This window comes from Salvelinus fontinalis, chromosome 12 (assembly GCF_029448725.1).
Source record: "Salvelinus fontinalis isolate EN_2023a chromosome 12, ASM2944872v1, whole genome shotgun sequence".
Classification (NCBI taxonomy): domain Eukaryota; kingdom Metazoa; phylum Chordata; class Actinopteri; order Salmoniformes; family Salmonidae; genus Salvelinus; species Salvelinus fontinalis.
In genome coordinates, this window is record NC_074676.1 from 8,855,163 (window position 1) to 8,872,139 (window position 16,977).

Here is a 16,977-nt window from a genome sequence, read left to right on the forward strand (position 1 = left end):
AAATACAACACATAGAAAAATGAACATAGAATGCCCACCCCAAATCTCAGGGCGTGACAGGGACAACTTAATCCATTTTAGAATAAGGCTGTAACTTAACAAAATGTGGAAAAAGTGAAGCGGTCTGAATACTTTCCGAATGCACTGTATAGAATGTTAATGTACAGCCACTGTGTTAAAATGTATGTGCTTATCAATGACCAAATGGTTTCCGGGTGGTTTCCGATGCATTTTAATATAGAGACGACTTTAAAAATTCTGTTGGATCCTCTTACCTTCGTTTCTCTAATGTACATGGATCAACATTTTTAGTGAAGTGCTTCTCTCTGTTTTATGTAGACAGCAGAAACTTATCTGATGACGCTCCCTGTTTTCATTGTTTTCCCATGTTTCCTTTCACTGTTACTGTTTCTGTCCGTTAGAACTGGACATGACGTTATCCGGTAAGTGATTCTGCTGGCAATTACCAAAATAACGCATATCTTGTAGGAACCCATTACCAACTGGTGGTACATCTGAAAGGGGTACACACACACACACACACACACACTGAACCACATGTTCCTGCTCCCTCCAGGTACTCTATCCTCCTGTGGGACCTGAACCATGAGGGGACTAGAGTAAGGTTTCATACATCTACTCCACTGATTTTGTGATGGAGCTGGCTCTGCTGGGGCTGGACCTCATGCACCACATCCACAGTTCAAACCCCCGTCCTCAGACGTTCTGTCACATCTGTTATTACTATTGCATTACTAGCGTTGTTACTAAGGTCCTTTCATCTTTAGGTCCCTTCTTGTTGTAACCATAATGTCTTCTTTCTCTCCCCTTCTTACCCCTCCAACCTCTCACCTGTTCGGTGCCATCTGGATCTCCATGGCCAGCCGGGTGATCTTCGTTGCAGCTACGCTACCTGCTTGACGAAGTCCGTCGCCACAAGAACTACCTCCGCGTCATCCACAACATGGAGGCCAGGTTTGTTGCTCAATCCGCTAGCTTTATCCGTCTTCAAAGAGCGTGGCAGTACGTGTGTAGCCTACAGTATGTGTTTCAATGACCTTTTATACTGTGTCTATCTATGCTCTGAGGCGCATTTGAAGGCAAAATGAAAGCAGAAAACGGATTTCCGTGATCTAAGAAGAAAATGGACCAAGTGTTGTTTGTCTAAATATGTTGCTGATTGGTTGATTGCAGGTTTGCTGTGGCCACCTCTGATGAGCTGGTAGCCAACAATGATAACTGTGCTATCTGCTGGGACTCCATGACTACAGAACGCAAGCTGCCGTTTGGACATCTCTTCCACAAGTGAGCAGCTGTCTGTAAACTGTAACTATTTTTTCTCCCACGCTGTGTTCATTTGAACCACCGCAACATCTATCTGTTTTCGTTTGCAAAGGCTGTTGAATATGTATACATTGATGTTTAAATGTCTGGGTAAAATATGTTTTGGGCTGGTGGACATCAACGGATAGTGAATGAGTGATGTGAGTCCTCCAATGTGGAAGTGCTATATAAATGTATAATATATACAGTACCAGTCAAAGAAGTTTGGACACTCATTGTAGGGTTTTGCTTTATTTTGACTATTTTCTACGTTGTATAATACCAGTGAAGACATCAACACAATGAAATAACAGATATGGAATCATGTAGTAACCAAAAAAGTGTTAAACAAATCAAAATATATTTTATATTTGAGATTCTTCAAAGTAGCTACCCTTTGCCTTGATGACAGCTTTGCACACTCTTGGCATTCTCTCAACCAGCTTCATGAGGTAGTCAAATGGAATGCATTTCAATTAACAGGTGTGCCTTGTTAAAAGTTCATTTGTGGAATTTATTTCCTTAATGCGTTTGAGACAATCAGTTGTGTTGTGACAAGTTACGGTTGGTATACAGAAGATAGCCCAATTTGGGGAAAAAACAAGTCCATATTACGGCAAGAACAGCTCAAATAAGCAAAGAGAGTCCATCAAGGTCAGTCAATCCAGAACATTTCAAAAACTTTGAAAGTTTCTTCAAGTGCAGTTGCAAAAAAAATCAAGCGCTATGATGAAACTGTCTCTCATGAAGACCGCCACAGGAAAGGAAGACCCAGAGTTACCTCTGCTGCAGAGGATAAGTTCATCATGAGTTACCAGGCTCAGAATTCCTGTCAGGATTTGGCCAGGATTGTTCAGGTTTTGGTCACTAGATGCCTCCATTGTGCTTTTTTGACCCTTTTGTTTTTCCCCTGTTCTAGTTATTAATTGCACCTGTGCCTCATTTCCCTTGAATGTATTTAAACCCTTAGTGTTCCTCAGTTCTTTGCTCTGTGTTTGAATGTTAGCACCCTGCCCCAGCCATGCTGTGAACATTTGTTTCGCCAGTTGGATTTTCTTGAGGTACTCTGGTTTTGTTCTTGTTTATTTTTGATTATTCTTTTGAGGTTTGTTTTTTCCCTGCTGTTCTTACCACTTCGTGGATTTTCCTTGTGTCTTGGAGGATATACATTTTTTCTCTTGGATTTACTTTTGACGTTGTGGATTTATTATTTTTGCCTGAAGATCTTTTCCTTTTTCCTTTATTAAATCACCGTCTCAAGTACTGCTGTGTCTGCCTCATCTTCTGGGTTCTGCCGACTATTAGTGGCTCAGTTTACTAAGTGACTGTTTCTCACACCGGAGACCCGAGTTCGTAACCGGGTCCTGACAATTCCAGACCAAAATAAATGCTTCAGAGTTTAAGTAATAGACACATCTCAACATCAACTGTTCAGAGGAGACTGTATGAAATAGGCCCTCATGGTCGAATTGCTGCAAAAAAAACACTACTAAAGGACACCAATAAGAAGAGACTTGCTTGGGCCAAGAAACACAAGCAATAGACATTAGACCTGTAGAAATCTGTCCTTTGGTCTGATAATTCCAAATTTGAGATTTTTGGTTCCAACCGCCGTGTCTTTGTGAGACGCTGTAACGGCTTTCCTCCTCCTCTTCATCAGAAGAGGAGGAGCAGGGATCGAACCAAAATGCAGCTCGGGACAGACGGGCGGCTCTAATGGCAGAGGACAGACGGATGGCTCAGATGGCGCTGGGGAGACGGATGGCTCAGATGGCGCTGGGGAGACGGATGGCTCAGACTGCACCTGTCTGGCGGAAGGCTCTGGCTGCTCCTGTCTGGCGGAAGGCTCTGTAGGCTCATGGCAGACGGGCAGCTTTGCAGGCTCATGGCAGACAGGCAGTTCATGCGCCGTTGGGCAGACGGCAGACTCTGGCCGGCTGGGACGCACTGTAGGCTTGGTGCGTGGTGCCGGAACTGGAGGCACCTGACTGAGGACACGCACTTCAAGCCTAGTGCGGGGAGCAGGGACAGGGCACACTGACCTCTCGAAGCGCACTATATGCCTGGTGCGTGGTACCGGACTGAGGGCACGCACCTCAGCACGAGTGCGGGGAGAAACAGTGTGCACAGGACTTAGGAGACGCACATATGGCTTAGTGCGCGGTGCCGGAACTGGAGGCACTGGGCTGGAGACACGCACCATAGGGAGAGTGCGTGGAGGAGGAACAGGGCTCTGAAAACGCACTGGAAGCCTGGTGCGTGGTGTAGGCACTGGTGGTACTGGGCTGGGGCGGGGAGGTAGTGCCGGAAATACCGGACCGTGAATGCGTACTGGCTCCCTTGAGCACCGAGCCTGCCCAACCTTACCTGGTTGAATGCTCCCCGTCGCCCGACCAGTGCGGGGAGGTGGAATAACCCGCACCGGGCTATGTAGGCGAACCGGGGACACCATGCGTAAGGCTGGTGCCATGTAAGCCGGCCCGAGGAGACGCACTGGAGACCAGACGCGTTGAGCCGGCCTCATGACCCCTGGCTCAATGCCCAATCTAGCCCTACCAGTGCGGGGAGGTGGAATAACCCGCACTGGGCTATGCACTCGTACAGGAGACACCGTGCGCTCTACTGCGTAACACGGCGCCTGCCCGTACTCCCGCTCTCCACGGTAAGCCTGAGAAGTGGGCGCAGGTCTCCTACCTGCCCTTGGCCCACTACCTCTTAGCCACCCCCCAAGAAACTTTTGGGGTCTCCTCTCGGACTTCCAGCCACGTCTCCTTGCTGCCTCCTCATACCACCGCCTCTCTGCTTTCGCTGCCTCCAGCTCAGCTTTGGGACGGCGATATTCTCCCGGCTGTGCCCATGGACCTCTCCCGTCCAATATTTCCTCCCAAGTCCATGATTCCTGTGTATAATCCTGCTTGACTTCACGCCGCTTGGTTCTGGATTGGTGGGTGATTCTGTAACGGCTTTCCTCCTCCTCTTCATCAGAAGAGGAGGAGCAGGGATCGAACCAAAATGCAGCTGAGTTTGTAGACATGATTTATTAAAGAAAAAAACACGAAAACACGAACTTGACTAATAAACTAACAAAACAAATAAACGGTGTAGACAGATCTGAACTACGGACTCACATAACACACGAGAACGCACGAACAGGGAAAAAAGCCTACACATAAAAAACACTGAACAAACAAACCGAAACCAGTCCCGTGTGGCGTAACGACATACACAAACACAGGAGACAATCACCCACAACGAACACTGTGAAAACACCTACCTAAATATGACTCTTAATTAGAGGAACGCCAAACACCTGCCTCTAATTAAGAGCCATACCAGGCAACCCATAAACCAACATAGAAACAGAAAACATAGAATGCCCACCCAACCTCACGTCCTGACCAACTAACACATATAACAAACTAACAGAAATAGGTCAGGAACGTGACATAACCCCCCCCATAAGGTGCGAACTCCGGGCGCACCAGCACAAAGTCTAGGGGAGGGTCTGGGTGGGCATCTGACCACGGTGGTGGCTCAGGCTCCGGGCGAGGTCCCCACCCCACCATAGTCAATCCCAGCTTCCATCTCCCCCTATGAATGTCCACCCTCATCTTACCCCCACAAAATCCTTTTGGTAACATCAACAACCGGGGCAGCGCCGGGACAGAGGGATAGATCAAGACAGAGGGATAGCTCAAGACAGAGGGATAGATCAGGATAGAGAGGTAGCTTAGGATAGAGAGGTAAATCAGGATAGAGGGGCAACTCCGGACTGAAAGGCAGCTCCGGACAGAGAGACAGCTCTGGACTGAGGGGCAGTTCTGGGTAAATAGCCGCTCCGGGCTAAGGGACAGCTCATGACTGGCTAACGGCTCTGGACGCTCATGGCTGGCTGACGGCTCTCGACGCTCATGGCTGGCTGACGGCTCTCGACGCTCATGGCTCGCTGACGGTTCTGGACGCTCATGGCTCGCTGACGGCTCTGGACGCTCATGGCTGGCTGAAGGCTCTGGACGCTCATGGCTCACTGACGGCTCTGGCAGATCCTGTCTGGTTGGCGGCTCTGGCAGATCCTGTCTGGTTGGCGGCTCTGGCAGATCCTGTCTGGTTGGCAGATCCTGTCTGATGACTGGCTCTAGCGGCTCCTGACTGACTATCGGCTCTGACGGCTCGGGACAGACGGGCGGCTCTAATGGCTCAGGACAGACGGATGGCTCAGATGGCGCTGGGGAGACGAATGGCTCAGATGGCGCTGGGGAGACGGATGGCTCAGACTGCACCTGTCTGGCGGAAGGCTCTAGCTGCTCCTGTCTGGCGGAAGGCTCTGTAGGCTCATGGCAGACGGGCAGCTTTGCAGGCTCATGGCAGACAGGCAGTTCATGCGCCGTTGGGCAGACGGCAGACTCTGGCCGGCTGGGACGCACTGTAGGCTTGGTGCGTGGTGCCGGAACTGGAGGCACCTGACTGAGGACACGCACTTCAAGCCTAGTGCGGGGAGCAGGGACAGGGCACACTGACCTCTCGAAGCGCACTATATGCCTGGTGCGTGGTACCGGACTGAGGGCACGCACCTCAGGACGAGTGCGGGGAGAAACAGTGTGCACAGGACTTAGGAGACGCACATATGGCTTAGTGCGCGGTGCCGGAACTGGAGGCACTGGGCTGGAGACACGCACCATAGGGAGAGTGCGTGGAGGAGGAACAGGGCTCTGAAAACGCACTGGAAGCCTGGTGCGTGGTGTAGGCACTGGTGGTACTGGGCTGGGGCGGGGAGGTAGTGCCGGAAATACCGGACCGTGAATGCGTACTGGCTCCCTTGAGCACCGAGCCTGCCCAACCTCACCTGGTTGAATGCTCCCCGTCGCCCGACCAGTGCGGGGAGGTGGAATAACCCGCACCGGGCTATGTAGGCGAACCGGGGACACCATGCGTAAGGCTGGTGCCATGTAAGCCGGCCCGAGGAGACGCACTGGAGACCAGACGCGTTGAGCCGGCCTCATGACCCCTGGCTCAATGCCCAATCTAGCCCTACCAGTGCGGGGAGGTGGAATAACCCGCACTGGGCTATGCACTCGTACAGGAGACACCGTGCGCTCTACTGCGTAACACGGCGCCTGCCCGTACTCCCGCTCTCCACGGTAAGCCTGAGAAGTGGGCGCAGGTCTCCTACCTGCCCTTGGCCCACTACCTCTTAGCCCCCCCCCAAGAAACTTTTGGGGTCTCCTCTCGGACTTCCAGCCACGTCTCCTTGCTGCCTCCTCATACCACCGCCTCTCTGCTTTCGCTGCCTCCAGCTCAGCTTTGGGACGGCGATATTCTCCCGGCTGTGCCCATGGACCTCTCCCGTCCAATATTTCCTCCCAAGTCCATGATTCCTGTGTATAATCCTGCTTGACTTCACGCCGCTTGGTTCTGGATTGGTGGGTGATTCTGTAACGGCTTTCCTCCTCCTCTTCATCAGAAGAGGAGGAGCAGGGATCGAACCAAAATGCAGCTGAGTTTGTAGACATGATTTATTAAAGAAAAAAACACGAAAACACGAACTTGACTAATAAACTAACAAAACAAATAAACGGTGTAGACAGATCTGAACTACGGACTCACATAACACACGAGAACGCACGAACAGGGAAAAAAGCCTACACATAAAAAACACTGAACAAACAAACCGAAACCAGTCCCGTGTGGCGTAACGACATACACAAACACAGGAGACAATCACCCACAACGAACACTGTGAAAACACCTACCTAAATATGACTCTTAATTAGAGGAACCCCAAACACCTGCCTCTAATTAAGAGCCATACCAGGCAACCCATAAACCAACATAGAAACAGAAAACATAGAATGCCCACCCAACCTCACGTCCTGACCAACTAACACATATAACAAACTAACAGAAATAAGTCAGGAACGTGACAGACGCAGAGTAGGTGAATGAATGATCTCTGCAGGTGTGGTTCCCAAAGTGAAGCATGGAGGAGGAGGTGTGATGGTGTGGGAGTACTTTGACAGTGAGGCCCCAAAACTCATCCAGTATCCTCATTTCTCTCCTAGCTGTCAGAACTACGCCATTTACGTATGTATGCATTTTATTTAACTGGGAAAGGACACATTAATCAACAGTTTGGCTTCCTCATCAGTGTTAACGTTCCTATGAAAATAAATGACATCTGTAGTCCCTACTAGTTTTGTTGTTTTCTGCATCAGCCCTTAGTATCTGTTGGGCTAAGAGCATGCGGGAAAGTAACACCCATACAATATGCAGATAGACATCCCCTCAGCGGTTACGCTGAAACAGTTAGCGACTCTTCGGGCTTTTCTCTAAACACAAGACATCTGAATACAGTGTAGAAAGTACACCTCTCATGAATATTCTATGGGCTTGATCTTACATGCATGTCACCCGTACAAGGTTCTCGCATTGCAAGCTGGCCGCCCAATTTCTCAGTGGAAGTCATGCACACAACCAACGTCCTGGGCATTGTACAACCGGCCAACAACTCCCAGCTTAATGCCATGGTCAGTATTCCTATGGTCGATTGATCCATGACTTGTGTGCTTCCAGTGCCTTGTGCACTTATTGTGATACCATTCACCTGTCCTATTCTTTCACGTCAGTGCCAATGAAGAAAATGAGGTAACATTGTCTTTAGGACCATCAGATCGAGAGATGTTTCCTTGGGTTCCCTACCATCTGGTGCTCCAGGACCTGCAGCTGACCCACTCTGTAGAGGTCACCACTGACAACTTCCTGGTGGGACGCATCGTGGTGCCTTTCCCCACACAGGTCAATCCAGTCCCACTCCCACCACAAACCTTTTCTCACACAGGTCAGTCCCACATCTCCACCTCGCTAACTTCATGTTGTTTGTGTCTGCTTATGTGAGCTTATGTGTCTCCTTGGATGGTACTTTAACATAGGGAAGTACTAAAACAGAATTCTGGGTCAATTCATCCTATGAGCCAATATCACAAATTACTTATAAAATGTTTTGAGTGAGATGCCTGACTTCAACAGTAAATTTGGACAGACTCAACTTCCAGGATAGTCCCTAAAAGGTTTGCTTTGCTCCTCTTTCTCTCCAGCCTGTGGATCACATATTCTCCCAGGTCAACCGCTCCCCAGAGGATGTGGGTTGGGCCAGCGGGACTTCAAAGGCTGTGACCCCTGAGGTGGAGGACTTTGAGCGCAGGTGCTGCCGCTTCTCCAAGTCAGCCGAGGAGAGATAGAAGATGCTGCAGCAGAGGAAAGATGAGATACTGCTACGCGCATGCAGGTACTGTGTCTGCTTATTTAAAAGCACTGTTATCTATAGACTTCAATGGAACACTTCTGGTTGCTAACCTGCAAGCCTGGATTTTCAAATTACAGTCTATTATGGACAGTGTGAATGATGCCAATTAAAAAGGTTTCCTCCTATTTATTACCTTTCAATGCTCTACTTGTGCACACTTGACTATGGATGTTTTTGCTTGAATATTTTGTACTATATGTTACCCTGTGTTTTTTCCATTTCATTTTCTCTATTCCATTGATCTCCATTTAGCTCATTCTGTTTCTCATGCTCCTGTTAATGGTACTAATCTATTAGCAGCGCTGGCTAATCAGCCCTAATGATGATGAGGCTCTGTGCAGCACGGACCCCATTAGCACACCCATGCCCTCTGGCCCCATAACATTAACACGTCTGGCTTCAAAAAGTACTTGTCTTTCAAATACTTTGGGCAGTGAACTTGCCAGACGGGCAGGGTTTGCAGTTGCACTTTTGGGACTATTCCATTGATTCCATTGCACCAGGCAAGCTAAATCAACCGGAGCTAAATTATTTGAAAGGATACCAACATTAACCACAAGCCTAACCCTAGCTTAATGTTCACATCCCGGTTCAACCCTGACCCTAGCCTCAGCCAGAACCCTAACCCTTTTCTATGTCTTCTCTCGCAGGAGATATCTGAGTAAGAGCCCTGAGGAAACTGCTGCCATGAACGACGATAATGATGATGAGTACGATGAAGGTATGCCGTTCAGTAAGAGTTATAGGATTATAAGTCAGCCCCAGGTCTCCCAGCACCACCAAACCTGCCCCCTCTAGATCCCAGTCTTTCTAGGGCTGAAGTAGTCTACCGAATGGACTGTCTCAAATCAAATCAAATGTTATTTGTCACATGCTTTGTTAACCACAGGTGTAGACTAGCAATGAAATGCTTACTTATGGGCTCTTCCCAACAATGCAGAGAGAAAAATATAGAAACAAGGAATAATTACACATTGAGTAACGATAACTTAGAAATAATCACAGGGTACCAGTACCGAGTCGATGTGCATACGTATAGGTAGGGGTAAAGTTACTATTTTATTTATTTATTTTTATTTTACCGTTATTTTACCAGGTAAGTTGACTGAGAACACGTTCTCATTTGCAGCAACGACCTGGGGAATAGTTACAGGGGAGAGGAGGGGGATGAATGAGCCAATTGTAAACTGGGGATTATTAGGTGACCATGATGGTTTGAGGGCCAGATTGGGAATTTAGCCAGGACACCGGGGTTAACACCCCTACTCTTACGATAAGTGCCATGGGATCTTTAATGACCTCAGAGAGTCAGGACACCCGTTTAACGTCCCATCTGAAAGACGGCACCCTACACAGGGCAGTGTCCCCAATCACTGCCCTGGGGCATTGGGATATTTTTTAGACCAGAGGAAAGAGTGCCTCCTACTGGCCCTCCAACACCACTTCCAGCAGCATCTGGTCTCCCATCCAGGGACTGACCAGGACCAACCCTGCTTAGCTTCAGAAGCAAGCCAGTAGTGGTTTGCAGGGTGGTATGCTGCTGGCATATACTAGGCAACAGGATAGATAATAAACAGTAGCAGCAGCCTTTGTGATGAGTCAATAGAGTTAGTGCAAAGAGGGTCAATGCAGATTGTCCGGGTAGCTATTTGGTTAACTATTAGTAGTCTTATGGTTTGGGGGTAGAAGCTGTTCAGGGTCCTGTCGGTACCGCTTGTCGTGCGGTAGCAGAGAAAAGTATGTGACTTGGGTGGCTGCAGTCTTTGACAGTTTGTAGGTCCTTCCTCTGACACCGCCTGGTATAAAGGTCCTGGATGGCAGGGAGCTCGGCCCCAGTGATGGACTGGGCCGTATGCACTACCCTCTAGCACCTTCTGGTCGGATGCCAAGCAGTTGCCATACCAAGCGGTGATGCAGCCAGTCAAGATGCTCTCAATGGTGCAGCTGTAGAACTTTTTGTGGATCTGAGGGCCCATGCCTAATCTTTTCAGCCTCCTGAGGGGAAGAGGCGTTGTCGTGTCTTCTTCACTACTGTGTTGGTGTGTGTGGACCATGTTAATTCCTTGGTGATGTGGACACTGAGGAACTTGAAGCTCTCGACCTGCTCCACTACAGCCCCATCGATGTGGATGGGGGCATACTCGGCCCTCTGTTTCATGTAGTCCACGATCAGGAACTACTATCTATCCATTGAATTAGTCTGGCAGACAAGAAATGTGCATAGTAACATTTTTCCCATGCTGTGTTTTAAATGTTCTGTTTGGGAGCTATAGCCAGACCAGGGACTGGGTTCTGTCATAGATATTACAGCTTCAATCAGTCTCTCTCACCCCAGGAGTACAGAGCATTAATGCCTGGCCTGAATTAAGTTGATGCTCCTGCCGCTTTCACACTTTGGCATGAAATCTATCCATGAGTCATTCTGTCTATTTATTACTTGATCCAGTGATCCTCAAACTAACAATGTCTTATTAATGTGAGTCATGAAAACAGGACACGACGCGTTCTAAAGTGGGTCGATTGAATTCAGGCCTTGAAAGATTCTAGTCGATTGTGGCTCTGCTTATACCAAAACAGTCTTTGCTTTGGTTCAGATCTCAGATGTGATTTAGCCACTGTGTCACTCAAGGAATGGCAGCATTCGAATCATATACCGTGACAGCCACGTTTAATGTCACATTCAGTATATCACAGGTTTGCTGAGGTATAAATTGACTGTGGAACAAGTTAACTGGAAAATATATAATGATCTATTAGAATAAAATAGAATTACATTATTTAAATGCTCATTTACCTTTCATACTGCAAGCTTGAACTTTTAGTATTATCACGTAAGGGTTAATCAACAAGAGGCTATGGATTCTATAGGGGGATAAAATGAATGACGTGGAAGGTGTGTTCCACGACGCGCTAGCGGAGTCGAACTAACCTTACAGGGAGTTGCATTATGTTCTAGAGAACGAATAAAGCCAGGAGTTGATTGTCCCTTTTATTACCATGGCTTTAATACATTTTTTATTTAGTTTGCCTCTAGAAATGTGTTCAACATCCACTGAAGTAGCTAACAAGTTTACTAGATAGCAACAGTGTTGCTTTGGTAACCAAACAAACAGACTTGCTAGTTTAGCTAACCAAACCATCAGTCCCAGTATTATAAAAATCTAATTCAACAATGCCAGTAATGTTTTCAATTCAACGTTTGCTTTCAAAAGCAGCTCAAACATAGAACATGTAAGAATGAGCAATAGCCATTGAATTCTACCGTGCAAATACACTGTGGGTTATAGGGAAATAATGCACTCTGGAATGCCCTTCAATCCAATCAGAAACAAGAATTCAACAATGCCATGGTATAAATCTGTATACATCTCTCCACAATTTTCTTTAGCAAAATTAAGACCACGTTTTTAGCAAAGAGGAAGGAAGAGGAGCGGGGTTAGGCGGGTCAGGTTTCGGAGGACGTATGACTCCACCTTCGCCTCTCCCAAACGACAAAAAAACAAAAAAAAATGCAACTTAAGAACGGGAAGCATGCGCTTCTTAGACTTGCTTTCAGTGAGAATGACAGATCTATAACTCATATTTCTATGTGAATTTGGTCAGGTTGTGCAAAAAGTTACATATTGCCGCTTTTAATTGTCATTTTTTGGTCTATATTAGGCATTTGTATCTCATAAATATGCCAACACATTACCAGACAGAAATCTGTATTTTCAATATTTTTCATGTTGCTGCTCTCATCTCTAGCATAGAGAAACATTGCTGAAAAATTGAAGAGACACTTAGTCAATGTTATATAATTTGGAATTCAACTCATATTCTGAAGACACACTCTTTAGGTGCATGTCCACTCTTCACTTTTAAAGTATAAAGAAAGAACGTGTACCCATTGCCATTTGGATTGATAGCGTGCCAGTATGATTTATAGCTAAAGGTCACATTTAATTTGTTTTAGGGTTAATATTGGAAGTGACATTTTTATTGATTACATTTTTTTCACACCCATCTACACACAATACCCCATTATCACAAAGTGATAACGTATTGAAAAGGAAAATACAGAAATATCTAATTCACGTAAGTATAAACACCACTGAGTCAATACATGTTAGAATCACTTTTGGCAGGGATTACAGCTGTGAGTCTTTCTTGGTAAGTCTCGGAGAGTTTTGCACACCTGGATTGTACAGTATTTGCCCATTATACTTTCCAGAATTCTTCAAACTCTGTCAAATTGGTTGTTGATCATTGCTTGACAACCATTTTCAAGTCTTGTCATAGATTTTCGAGCAGAATTAAGTCAAAACTGTAACTCGGCCACATTCATTGTCTTCTTGGTTTAGTTAAGTTTATTAGAATCCCCATTAGCTACTGTACATGCAGCAACTACTCTTCCTGGAGTCCACATAAAATGTCCATTTCTTTTTTTCAAGCGTTCAGAGAGGGTTTAGGTGAAATAGATTTTGCTGAAGGGAGGGCCATGATTTTCTCCATGTAACCGTTATAAATAACGTTCACTGACTTACTATGGGTTAAAGAACTGAATGTGGCAATTTTCTGAATGAATCAAACCACTGTTTACTTTCTTTCGTTCCAAACCAGTTTTTTATGATCCATAAATACTTCCCTAACCCTAAATAATCTATTAGATCAGAGTATTTTTAAATCTACCAATTGGTGCTGAAACAGAGAATATATATTTAGATGGCTTTCTTTCATTGATCTCTAATATTCTAAACCTGTTCTCTCAAAACATTTTATTTAGTACAACTCTGTTGGCCAGCAAGTGGGAGGGTTTTCAGCACGTGCAAGGGAACCACACCTGTAAAGCGCGTTACGCACCTTAATAAGGTAAGTCTGAATACCAACTACTGAGAAGTACATAAGAAAGGCATACTTTCCTAAGTCGGAATCAATCAAATCAATCAAATGTATTTATAAAGCCCTTCTTACATCAGCTGATGTCACAAAGTGTTGTACAGAAACCCAGCCTAAAACCCCAAACAGCAAGCAATGCAGATGTAGAAGCATGGTGGCTAGGAAAAACTCCTTAGAAAGGCCAGAACCTAGGAAGAAACTTAGAGAGGAACCAGGCTATGAGGGGTGGCCAGTCCTCTTCTGAGATTATAAAAGAACATGGCCAGGATGTTCAGATGTTCATAGATGACCAGCGGGGTAAAATAATAATAATCACAGTGGGTGCAACAGGTCAGCAACTCAGGAGTAAATGTCAGTTGGCTTTTCATAGCCGATCATCATAGTCGAGTATCTCTACCGCTCCTGCGGTAGAGGTCCTAGGGCTCAGGTCCTCCGAGAGAGAGAGAGAAAGAAAGAAAAAGAGAGAAAGAATTAGAGAGAACATACTTACATTCACACAGGACACTGGATAAGATAGGAGAAATACTAAAACCAGACTAAAGCGTTTCGTATACACTGTCTTCAGGAAGGCAGTGAGTTGCTGCGCAACCGCTTTTAAATGGTTTTTTTTTTGAGAGGAATGGGAGATTCGATATAGGCCGATAGTTTTTTATATTTTCTAGGTCAAGGTTTGGCTTGAATCGGGCCCAGTTACCAGTATTTCCCTGGGTTAGTTATGTTTCAGAAGTTTAAAAAGGAAGCATGGAATTCGTGATTGACCAAACTGGCATGGCTATATACAGATAAAATATGTAAGAGAGCTTGTGGCGAGAGCTGGTGGCGAGGAGGTTAAAATACCTGGCTTGGGAACCAAACATTTCAGGTACAAACCCCACATGTTCATATTGTCAATATATAAAGTTTAACAACTATGGTTGTGTTTGCATGATTTAAATGCTGTTCAAATGTCCTATGAATTAAATAATGTACAGATTGTCAACACATGAAGTGGAACAAATTTGGTTGTGTCTGTATGGTTAAATGCTGTTCAAATATCCTATGAAGGAAATAATGTGCAGAATGGAATCAATGTCCCATTGTGGTCCCGTGTGGCTCAGTTGGTAGAGCATGGCGCTTGCAACGCCAGGGTTGTGGGTTCAATTCCCACGGGGGGACCAGGGTTCAATTCCCACGGGGGGACCAGGATGAATATGTATGAACTTTCCAATTTGTAAGTCGCTCTGGATAAGAGCGTCTGCTAAATGACTTAAATGTAAATGTCAACATATGAAGTGTAAAGAATATAGTGGAATATAGTGTTCAGGTCCGGATTAATGCAGGGGCTTACCGGGACCGTGGGAGGCAAAACAACATATCAATATTTTTTTCTTACACCACAACCACCAACTACAGGAGGATTCAGGAGCCCACTCTCAACGAGTGTAGACAGCCTGCTGCTGCTGCACTGCTAATCGTCAGATGGGAAGAGGAGGTAGGGGGCCCACGTGGTTAACCGGGGGGCCCTGCCTTGATTGGGAAACGGATTAATAAAAAATATACTGCATAATAAATACATGTGACTGGTCAATTGTGTGAGTCGGGCTCAAGTGGCAAAAAAATGAACAAAAATAGGCATATTCCATAGTTGGGTTTTGGAAACTCTTACCCTGGTAATGTTTGTGTTAAACTCATGGGTACACTAGCAATAGATGTCAGTCCTGACTTGAATGGGAACTATCAACTATGGATGATATTTTCATGCTTGGTTGCGGCTGTCTGTTTGCCTTCTGCTAATTTCTAAATATAATTGAAGACCCAATAGAAGAGAAAAAATCTCCCAATTTTTGGCCAAGAGCAGTACTGTTTTTCTAAGTAGCTCATTGTGAGATAGGCTATTGCCAACAGGAGCACATCGGCCATCAAAGCCCCAGGGCCAATGATTTCTTAATCCGGCCCTGGTTGTGTTTGTATGATTAAATGCTGTTCAAATGTCCTATGAATTTAATTATAATGCCATGTGTCTCTAGATCACCTTCAAAATGCAAATTGCCATTCAATCTGGAGAGAAACATAATGGGGATGTATTCCAATTGGGATGTAATTCCAGTCTGCTTTCTTACGCTTTAAGGAACTACACATTTGTATGCTGAGAATGTTGTGGTAATATTAGGTCAAACTTAAATATAACATTTTGTAACATTTTGTTCTTGAAATGTTCTGAGGACCTCCAAGGCAAGGTAAAATGTATATACCGTGAACATCAATGGAGCATTATGTTAAACCTGAAACAAATATGCTATAAACATCATAAAAACGGACTTATTTGCAGTGGTGTAAAGTACTTAAGTACAAATACTTTCATGTCCTAATTAAGTAGTTTTTTAGGGGGTATCTGTACTTAACTATTTATATTTAAACTTTTCCTTCAATACATTCATTATCTGACACCCAAATGTACTCATTACATTTAAATGCTTATCAGGATAGGAAAATGGTCCAATTCACACACCTATGAAGGAACGTCCCTCATCCCTACTGCCACTGATCTGCAGACTCACTAAACACTCATGCTTAATTTGTAAATTAAGTCTGAGTGTTGGAGTGTGCCCCTGGCTATCAGTAAATAAAATACAAAACAAGAAAAAGTGCCATCTGGTTTGCTTAATATAAGGAATTTGAAATTATTTATACTTTTACTATATGTATTTTAGCAATTACATTTACTTTTGATAATTAAGTACAGTAACATTCAAATGTTTGGACACACCTACTCATTCAAGGGTTTTTCTTTATTTTTACTATTTTCTACATTGTAGAATAATAGTGAAGACATAAATACTATGAAACAACACATATGGAATCATGTAGTAACCAAAAAAGTGTTAAATAAATTAGTGATGCACCGATATTACATTTTTGGCCGATACCAATCCGATATTTTGCTTGCCAAAAAAACGATACAGAGAACCGATATTTACAATTTTTGTGGCCTTTTAAGCATTCTAGTACAGTTAAATAGTTAACAAACACACACATGGATGCAGCGGTCTAAGGCACTGCATCTCAGAGCAAGAGGCGTCCCTACAGTCCCTGGTTCGATTCCAGGCTGTATCACATCCGGACGTGATTGGCAGTCCCATAGGGCGGCACACATTGGCCCAGGGTCGTCCGGGTTTGGCCAGGGTAGGCCGTCATTGTAGATAATAATTTGTTCTTAACTGACTGGCCTAGTTAAATAAAGGTTAAATAAAATAAATAAAAAATAACACGATAGCAGGCATATATAATTTCCTTTGAAATGTTTTATATTCTGTTTTCAAATAAGTGATATTGACATGCATGCACTTTCAGATCTATATTTAAAGTCTGTTAAGACCTATCCTTGCTAGTATTGTTGTAACGGTCCTGACCTGTTTTATGTTGTTTTTTATGTGTTTATGGTCAGGGCATGTGTTTTGGGTGGGCAGTCTATGTTATCTGTTTCTATGTTGGTTTTG

The 16,977-nt window shown here is 45.0% G+C and overlaps 1 pseudogene; it reads left to right on the top strand.

Annotated features, from left to right (window-relative positions):
- The first annotated feature begins 357 nt into the window (after positions 1-357).
- LOC129867685 (E3 ubiquitin-protein ligase AMFR-like) lies at positions 358-9,421 on the top strand (annotated as a pseudogene).
- The last annotated feature ends 7,556 nt before the right edge of the window (positions 9,422-16,977 follow it).